At 30.7% G+C, this 9,694-nt stretch overlaps 1 long non-coding RNA gene across 1 annotated transcript; it reads left to right on the plus strand.

Annotated features, from left to right (window-relative positions):
- Window positions 1-4,966: 4,966 nt before the first annotated feature.
- Window positions 4,967-7,817, plus strand: LOC132721030 (uncharacterized). Its single transcript, XR_009624415.1, has 3 exons — window positions 4,967-5,068; window positions 5,394-5,484; window positions 7,750-7,817. It is a non-coding gene; the product is annotated as an uncharacterized LOC132721030 (long non-coding RNA).
- The last annotated feature ends 1,877 nt before the right edge of the window (window positions 7,818-9,694 follow it).

Consider the following 9,694-nt stretch of genomic DNA (forward strand, 5'->3'; position numbering starts at 1 on the left):
GTATAATCATTCAGAAAACTTAAGTGAAAATAATTTGAGAAAAAAATTCCCTTGGATTGCAAACTTAAGACAAATTTTTATAAATTGCGGTTTTTTGTAATATATGGGATACACAAAATTTTGGAAACGAGAAGTGGCTGAAATTAGAAATTAGACAGAAACTAAAAGATATTTTTCTAAATGATTGGTATTCCGTTATTCAAAACTCTAGCAAAAGTTCATTCTACAGAATATTCAAAAAAGAATTTAAATTCGAAAAATACCTTTTATCAACCCCTAAACCTTTTCTTCGTTACATGATAAAATTTCGTACACGTAATAGAAACCGGAAATTGGGCCCGAATACCAATCAATTAAAGAACATGTACTTCTTGTAACAATGAAATAGGCGACGAATTTCATTACTTATTTGCATGTGTTTTGCTTAATGATGAAAGAAAGAAATTTTTTAAAACCCTATTATTACAGACGTGCAAATACATTCAAACCAGAACAACCAATTAATACAGAAAACAAGAGCGAATATTTGAAATTATGTTAATTTGTTAAAACAATAATTTTAAGATAATCAAATTAGTATTCACCTCATATGTGATTACTTACATTCCAAGACTATTACACGAATATTTCACAGATTAATCTTTTATTACCCATTGTAATGTGTTTGTTTGTTATAATATTTGTCTAAATAGTATGACACTTTTTTCATTTAGCTTATAAGAGTCTATAAATGTCATTGTAAAGGTTTAAAATATTATGTCGTACATAATTGTACATCACTTGTCAGTTGTTTATATTATTATTTCTTTTCCCTTTTTCTTTTATGTAACTATTCTCATCGTTTGTCGATAAATAAAAAGAAAGGTAATATAAAACGAAATTATACCCTTAGAGAGTATCTAAATTACGTTACTCTCCACGGTTTTTTGTGGTAACATATTTTCTAAGAACTTTAACAATTTGTGGTTTTGATACATTGTTAATTGAACGTACTGCAGTTCAGCAAATGATATGAATAAATACACTTTTTACGAATTATTTTACCACTCAAATTATATAATTATACATTGTACATTTGTTTAAAGAGCATCTACTTACATTGTACTTATTACTGACCATATTTATTCATGTTAACATGAAATGTGTGTAATAAAGGAAATTTGACTTGACTTGACTTGTTAATTAGTAAACCATCGATAGGGAGATTAAATCTTCCTGCAGGGTAAACATTCTCGATTTACAATGTGTATCACACCTTTGGATATTTCCGGTTTTTGGAGGTAACATTGCATTGATTTGACTATAATTTTACATATCGTCCGGAATTCAGAATTTAGAAGTTCCGGAATTCAGAAGTATTATATTAATAGAAAATAGAAGGGAAAAAATCGGGACCGAAAAAGATGTTCGGTTTATAGAAGTTTCCGGATTTCAGAAGTTCCGGAATTTGGAAGTTACACTGTAATTATTTAAATGTGAAAATTTGTTTTTCTTTCTAAAGTTTCTAACTGCCATTAAATGCTGGTAGTGATTCCATTATTTAAAAAAAAAACAAACAAAAAAACATAACTATACGTGGTCTTTGCATATCTTAATAAACATCAGTATCAATTGAAAATAACATTCTTTAGGTAGCTTTGACAGGATTCGACAATCAAACGGCGATAATCTTACCCTTTCAATATAATTTTCAAAAGAATAAGCAATGCAACTAAAATGGATGTAAATATAGACTTTCTACCAGGGATTGAAATCCTTAAGTCTAAATATCATTTCATAAAAGACAATAAAATGCGACTTTCTTTATTCGGCGAGCTTTATGTTTGTTAGAAGCCGAATCTCTTCTGCCCATATTATTCGAATCTGGTATAATTGTTTTCGAAAGAGAGTAGCGTCTTTTCCTTTCATCATGTGTCTCAAACTTTTATATAAGTTATTTTTCTGTAGAAATTGTTTCTTCTTCAAAGAAATTATTCTCAAAAAGGAGAATTCCACCGTCCTTGAACATAGATTAAACTTGTAAACGGCGGCGTTTTTTTTCTCGATTCGAATTTATTTCCATTAACATTAGGAAAGTCTCCTACCGATTGGAACACAAGAAAGGGCCATGGTCATTCAATTATGCCATTGTATAAGATATGCATGAACTTAAATCTTTTGAGTATTTAGTCTGTATCACAGGTTGTCCGGCAGATTCTGACAAATAATTAGGGCAATATTTAAGAAATCAAATCTTAGGGCTAGAATTAGATGTTTCAGGGCATACAAACAATATTTTAGGGGTACAATTTTGAATTTTATAACTTAACTATAGTTGCGCTCATAGCTAAATTATTCAAGGTATTTACCAGTGTTCAGTAGTCATCAAGTGTTGTTGGCTGCATCCTTAAGAAAAAAATCACTGTCATGTATTCATATCTAAAATGATAAGCAAGATCAGCTTACTGTTAATATGAAGAGCTGAAAAAAAGTATTTAAACATAACATGAATAAAAACATTTTCAGAGTTGTAAATATGTTTATAACAAAAGATAAATAAAACAGGAATTTAGTTGAAACAATGCGTTTTTAGGATTTTCCTTTGAATTTTTCATTTTCTTTAGGAATCGTATCAAAACTGAAAAAAAAGACATTTAAGGAATTTTAAGGAGGCTGGACAGCCTGGTATTAAAGTAATGTGCTAAGTGTCCATGCATTATACAGAACTTTTAATTATACAACGGACAATCGAATGATCCAATTTTCTCAGGATAAATAATTGTGCATTTCTAATGGTTCAACTTTTCTCTATTGTAAGTAAATGTATTGGAAAAGTTTCAAGTTCCTTTTAAGTGATGTCAGGAATCAGTTAGACACGGGCAGCCAGAATGAAAATCATTAAACACCAGAAAATAACTTTTTTAAAGGAAAAGTATTAAACTAAAGAGGAGATAAGACTTGAAATAGAGATGCTACACTTGAAAACATTGTTATACACATAAGTCTGTGATGAAGTGCTGATAATGAGCAAGTCATAAATTTTGAAATTGAAAGTTTATCCGCGAAGAAAAACGAAATTTATAGAAAAAATAGAAAAAAATAAGAAAATTTCAAAGTATAAGGAGGATATAATACTTGTAATACGGATACTTGGTTTATAAATCTTGTCAAATTTTTAAAATGCGTGAGTTTGAAGTAAATACTTAGGACATGAAGAAGACTGAATACAAAATAATAGATTCTTGAAAGAAATCTTAAAGGATGGCATAATTCATGAATTAGCAAAGCAAGGGTATTGAATCTTCTCACATATAATATGAGTGATAATAATAAACATGTACATAAGGTTTGAAGTAGATACCTTGAGAAATAAAAGAAGAACTGTTATAGAAAACATTTTTTTTCATGCAATTCTTACTTCAAGGATGATATATCTAAAATAAAGGTGCAAGAATTATTAATTTTACAACATATGATGTGGGTGATGATAAGAATCATATTCTTTAAAGTTTGAAAGAGATCAAATATTTTTTTTTTATTAATAACATTTTCAAGTTTAAGGGAGAATGTTGATGCTAGAGGTACGAACCTTGTCACATATGATGCGGTTGATGACCGTAAACTTATATTTTAAACTTGAAGTAAATACTTAAAGATCCTGTATGTTTTGTAATTAAGATTGCATACCACTCTTCATTGAATTATATATGTATGTAATTATGCAAATTTGTCAATTTTCAAACATGGAAGAATATGTAAAATATGTATTGCAAATATTTGTACATATTTAAGGTAATCATTAAATTATATGCATTCATTTCTTATTGGAAAAATTGACTTAGAATTTATAGAAAACTAAATTCTAATTACCTCCCTTTATTTACATGAAATATTGAATTCGGTAATATCTTTATGAATAATGTTTTTTGAAACTTACAATATCGATAAATCTTAATTTGAGCATCATAATTTGTATATAAAACCATAAAAATAGTGTGTTACAGGATCTTTAAGAAATAATCAAAAAGAAATGATTTAACTGTGTGAAAACTTTAATCCAAAATCTTGACGCGGTAGCTAATGCTGGGTGAATAGGACACATCTCAATATACTTCCTTCAGTCAAGCTTAAAATAATGTGCATAATCTCCATACTGTCATCTATACAAATTTTAAGTTTCATAAAAATGATTTCAGTACTTTTTGAATTTTAATATTTTAAAACTATTTGAAGCAACCAAAATTTTCAACAGAGGGAGATAAAAGATTTGCGTTATATACAAACTGCAATCTACCCATATGTCAAGTTTCATAAAAATATTTTCAGTACTTTATGCGATATCACGGGATCCAGCTTTTCTATTATATTAGCGATATTTCAAGTATATTAGTTGACGGAGTGTAAGTTTCATTCTGTTAACACGGTAGGGGAATTATAAATACAAAAGAAAATAATATTATGAGCTTACATTGAAGCTTGGATTTGAAAATATCCCAATTAATCATATAATTTTACTGCATATTTTCTTGAAATATCTCAAGTTCACCATACTTTCAGCACAATCAAAGAAAAATCGGGTCAGCTATAACACACACAGTCAAGAAACATGCATCCTTTCATCATAATTGAAACAACTAGCTCAGTTGTTTTATAATCATCTGACGAAACAAAGTTCACATACAAAATTGCCAAGCCCGTTTGTTTTATATGACGTTAACATCGGGTAGCAATTTACGACTTGTCTTCATCATTGTATAACCCATTTGCTATCAAAATATTCGATATCAAAAATTAAATAAAAATACTATATGTCAAAGCTTGTCGAGACTTGACAGAATCTGAGAAAGACTTGGAGAATTCAATCTGTTTTGGTAAAAATGAGAATACAAGCTTTTGGAAAAAATGTCCATATTTATGGGAGGGGTCAGATTAATCTTAAAATTTTAAAGATAAATTTCAATTACATAATTCAAATAATTTCTCTTTAAGGTTAACAGACAGTTAGAACATCAAAAGATTATAGATAAAATGGAGAAAAAAGAATCCATAGAGAGCTTAAACAACGACAAGAATGAAAACGTTTTACGTCGTATGTATGCAAGATCTTCAAGTTATCTTCATATGAAGAAAATTAATCTGTTACAAAAAATATTATTGTTATTCTAAATTTGTGCCATTCAAAATTTAGATTGTTTACATGTAGCATTGTTTTATATTAAAATTATCACTCTTTGTTTACTAAATAATTATTACGCTACAATGATTTTTAACAGTCACGGTGTCAAGACCTACTCACGTGAATTATGTAATTTTTAACCAAATTAAACACATCTCTGTTAATTTAATCGAAGGGTTTTTGGAATAAACATCATTGCAACAAAAGCATTTGACATTTATTTATCTACATATTTCAGCTGGCAAATACGAAATGGGCTCCGTGACGTTAGATGCTGTTATCGAATTTGTGAAGGTGGTAGTAGCTATACTGTTATTTGGAATCTGTATGTATGTATTGTATGATAAAGTTTATATAATTCTTAAAACAACACATATCGTAGCTTTTTATTGTATTTGTAATAATTGATTAGAGAAAACATCAAATGGCAGTTACCGAATTCGGACCTTTTGCATTTAATTTCATCCATATGATAGCATTATAATTTCATTCTGAGCGAGATTTACCTATTTCAAAAGTTTAATCCTTGTATTTGAAGAGTGTACCTTTTTGCAGTCTTTATTGTTATTATATATATTTTTCCTGTTTAGTAGATGATACCTATTGATTTTGAGGTCACTAGATCAAAGGTCACAGGGGCTTTGACTAAAAAATAACCTAAGAATCCTTTGATCCAAAGTCTTCATATAAGGCACAGATATTAGTCATGACCAGTAAACGGCCCCGTTGATTTCGAGGTCACCACGTCATAGGTTAAGGTCATATGGGTCTTGACTAAAAACAGATTTTCCGCCAAATAACTTAAGAATCTTTTGATTTGAGGGGCCGTGACAAAAAAGCTTGTCAGCCCAATAACTTATGATTCCTTTGACCAACATTCTTCATATTTAGTAACGAGATTGGTTATGGTAAGAAGATGTCCCCTATTGATTTTGATGTCATCGGGTCAAAGGTCAAGTTCACAGGGGCCCACTTCAAAAAGATGGTTTGTGCAAAATAGTTCGATAGGTCAAGGTCACAGGGGCTTTTACTACAATAAACTGAACTGGTCAAATGCTTAAGAATGCCTGTCATCAGTGTATTGACTTCCATATTTTCTATTTCTATTAAGTTCTGATATATTCATCATAAAACATCCACAGGTAAGGCTGTAATGAATGGTGGGGAGCTCAATTCATGCATGGTATTTTCAGTTTTTAGGTCAGTAGGTCAAGTGTATAGAATTCTGGAAACAAAGTGATCCATCGGAAGCATTAATCACGGCAAAATTACATAAGAATTGCAGACTCGGTTTTATTGAGTCTGCACATGAAAGATAATGAATAAGTGCAACATCCCTCACGCCCCCTATGTCACTTTTATCTTTGCCACTAAAACATGTAGAAAACTTTAATAAACAATGCACTGGCTTACTACCCTCAGATTTGGCAAGGAGGTTGATTTTGATCTTTAAATGACCATTGTTGATTCTGACAAAAGTGTTATGTGGGTTATTCACGCCAAGGCAGTGGTAGTTCTAATTTAACTTTGGAAACTATTCAATTAGGCGTGCTCCAAGAATGATGTAATATCGATGTCATATCGCTTTTGGCATGCTAAATGCTGATATGACATTACAGACTTTGCACGGCAATTTCACTCAAGCGAATTAACTGTGAGTCGTCTACAAACTAGATTTCAGCGCACATTGACCGTTATATTTCTGTAATGTCACGGTGAAATAAGTCGGAGGTTGGCTAACCACCATAGAAATAAAAGTGACCCTAGAATTTTTGACTTCACAATGCGAGACTCTATGGACGTCGACCTCAAGTAGGGGATATCGTTAACACGACGTTATCGACAGGGTCAAAACGCTTGGGCTGGACTTTACTTTAGATTGAACCATACACAGTTGGATGATGTAACTTTTTAAGGACAAATCAAGATTTAATCTTTCTTTTGCTGACGGATGGTTTTGTGTATTTTCGTGTATTGCAAGCAAATTGATCCAGAAAACGTCATGCAACGCGACCGTTACGGTGGGAAAGTGTGGTGACATGGGTGGGAAATTTTGTCATCGTGATAAAATTGACTGATTACAGTTGCTGATATCTAACCGCAGTGCGATCTTGTGGCGAGATAGTAAAGAAAGTTATTTTCCCGTCTCTGTTACATCATGCACGACTTTAGCAACAGGATAACGCCCGCCCACACACAGGATGTTTTCAGGCGTAATAATATTGCTGTTCTCGCTGAGCCAGCCATCAAGATTACTAGACTTTTCACTAATTGAATACATCTTGCACCATCTGAGTAATTACATGGTCACTGTGAGCGAGTAATGCACAAAGAATTGTTGTTCAAAAACTAATCATCAACAGCATGAGACGAAGAAATGCTGCTGTACTTGCTGTTAACGGAGGGCATACTCGACATTACGACATTAACAATTTTTTTATTTTTCTCCCTTAGATCCCTTACCTGCCATACTTGTTGAATTTCAAAGAAAATAAAAAGCTTGAAGATGTAAGTAATTTAGTTTTTGTTCAATTTAGTATAATCGTATCAAAATAATTTAATTTATACGAACTTGTTAAACATTTTCCTTTCAGTTGTCTTCTCAGGAGTTGCATATTAGCAGTTTCAAAAAGGATACTACCATCGTCAAGTTCACACACAGGTAAGCTCAGGTTTAATCGTATAAACAGAAGGCACATCTTCAAAAATGCTTTTTTGAAAGAAATGTATGATTACATTGATGGTTAATACGTAAATACATTTCAAATGCATGTACTTACAATGATACTTTCCATTTATTTTCAACAAGTTTTAGTAAAGTAACAACCGGTACTTCTAAACTCAAAGCATCAATTTGTCGACCAAGAAATCTTTCAGAAGCATAACATTAAAACGATGTGACATTATCTTAAATTGGATTTCTTTCTCATTCGTAAATATGGTGAACGATCTACAAGATTTTCGTATTCACAAATGAAAAATATCAGATTATACAAATTCAGTTTTATTCGTTTAATACTGAATTGTTGCAATTTAAATTTACAATATTCCTGCTTTATAAAGACTCGAAATTGAAAATTTTTACAGTAAGAAGATTACAAATCCTCATTCTTGAATTATAAAATTCTGATTTAATAAAAAAAAGTTTGTTTTCCGTTATAATTGTTTATATGATATATTCAGGCATATTGCGGTAAGAAAATGAATGGTATACTATACATATGTATTTTCAAGCAGATGAAACAGACCAGCAATTGAATGGAAAGAAGAAACATGTAAAGTTTCATAAAACTATAGATGCAACATTGTCCCACGTTGCGATTCATAAACTTTCAGAAATGATGAAAGCAGTCGGGTTATTATATTGCAATAATTCAGCACGGGGAACGGTGATCAGAATTGGCAAAACATTTATTTTGACCGCATGGCATGTAATTGAACCAATTGTTTGTGAGTATGAAAATTAACATTTATTACATACACGGTTTCATATAGATTAAACTATTACCTAATTATTGAGCTAGTATTATTTCTAGTATTACAACTGATTTTAACTGGATAATAAACGGCTTGATTACACGTCAAATACACGAAAACTATTTTGCTTACAGTTTGCATTAGCTTGCGATGATACTATCACTGATTTTATGAAAATATAATTATTAAATGTAGTTTCAATATGATATCAAAATATAGTTTTAAACCGACTTAAACGATCCATCCTTGATATTGTTACAGCTTACTGTTAATAGTTTTGTGCGCATTTCAGTAAAACCCGGCGAAATTGATAACAATGGTAGACCTAAAACTAGTATGGACTTACAAGCTTTGAAGAAAGACATTATTTACATTGGTTTTACTAAAAATCCCAGAAGCAAAGATCACGACCTCCGATGTGGATTGTTACCAAAAATATGTTTTTTCGACAGAAATCTTGATGTCTGTATTCTTGAATTAGATTGTGATAGCGCTCTTCTTCCTGCGCCATTTAATGATTTCATGGACTTTCGATCAATGTGGGATCGACAAACGCAAAGCAAATTTGTACATGTCATAGGGCAGCATCCAAAAAGAATGATTGTTGTAAGAAAACATCGTTTCAAGCTTTAATAAATTGATATCAAAACAACGGATATGTCAAATTAATAAACGTATTCGTTTGTTTAGTCTATAAGATATATTTAATTTAACTTCCGAAAAGTCTTAAGTCTATTTACGTTTGGTATACAACTAAACAAAGTTGATAATACGAAACTTTAATGGATACAAATTATATAAACAAATTATTTATATAAGTACCATCAAACACTTAGATGATTGTATTACATTCCTTACTTTGTAATTGTTAAATCCATTATGTCTCAAAACAAACCTTTAGAAAATATTATCTGTCTATACACAAGTAAAACCTTTTTCTTGCACTCATTAATATTCTGAAAAAAAGGCTTAATTTAATCATCAGATTTAGGGTATAAATGAAGCTACAAGTAATGATTTTCAGGTTTTAGATGCAGGCTGCAAAGTAATAACAAAAGAAGA

This window comes from Ruditapes philippinarum, unplaced genomic scaffold, assembly GCF_026571515.1.
Source record: "Ruditapes philippinarum isolate M1 unplaced genomic scaffold, ASM2657151v2 ctg11140_1_1_1_1, whole genome shotgun sequence".
Classification (NCBI taxonomy): domain Eukaryota; kingdom Metazoa; phylum Mollusca; class Bivalvia; order Venerida; family Veneridae; genus Ruditapes; species Ruditapes philippinarum.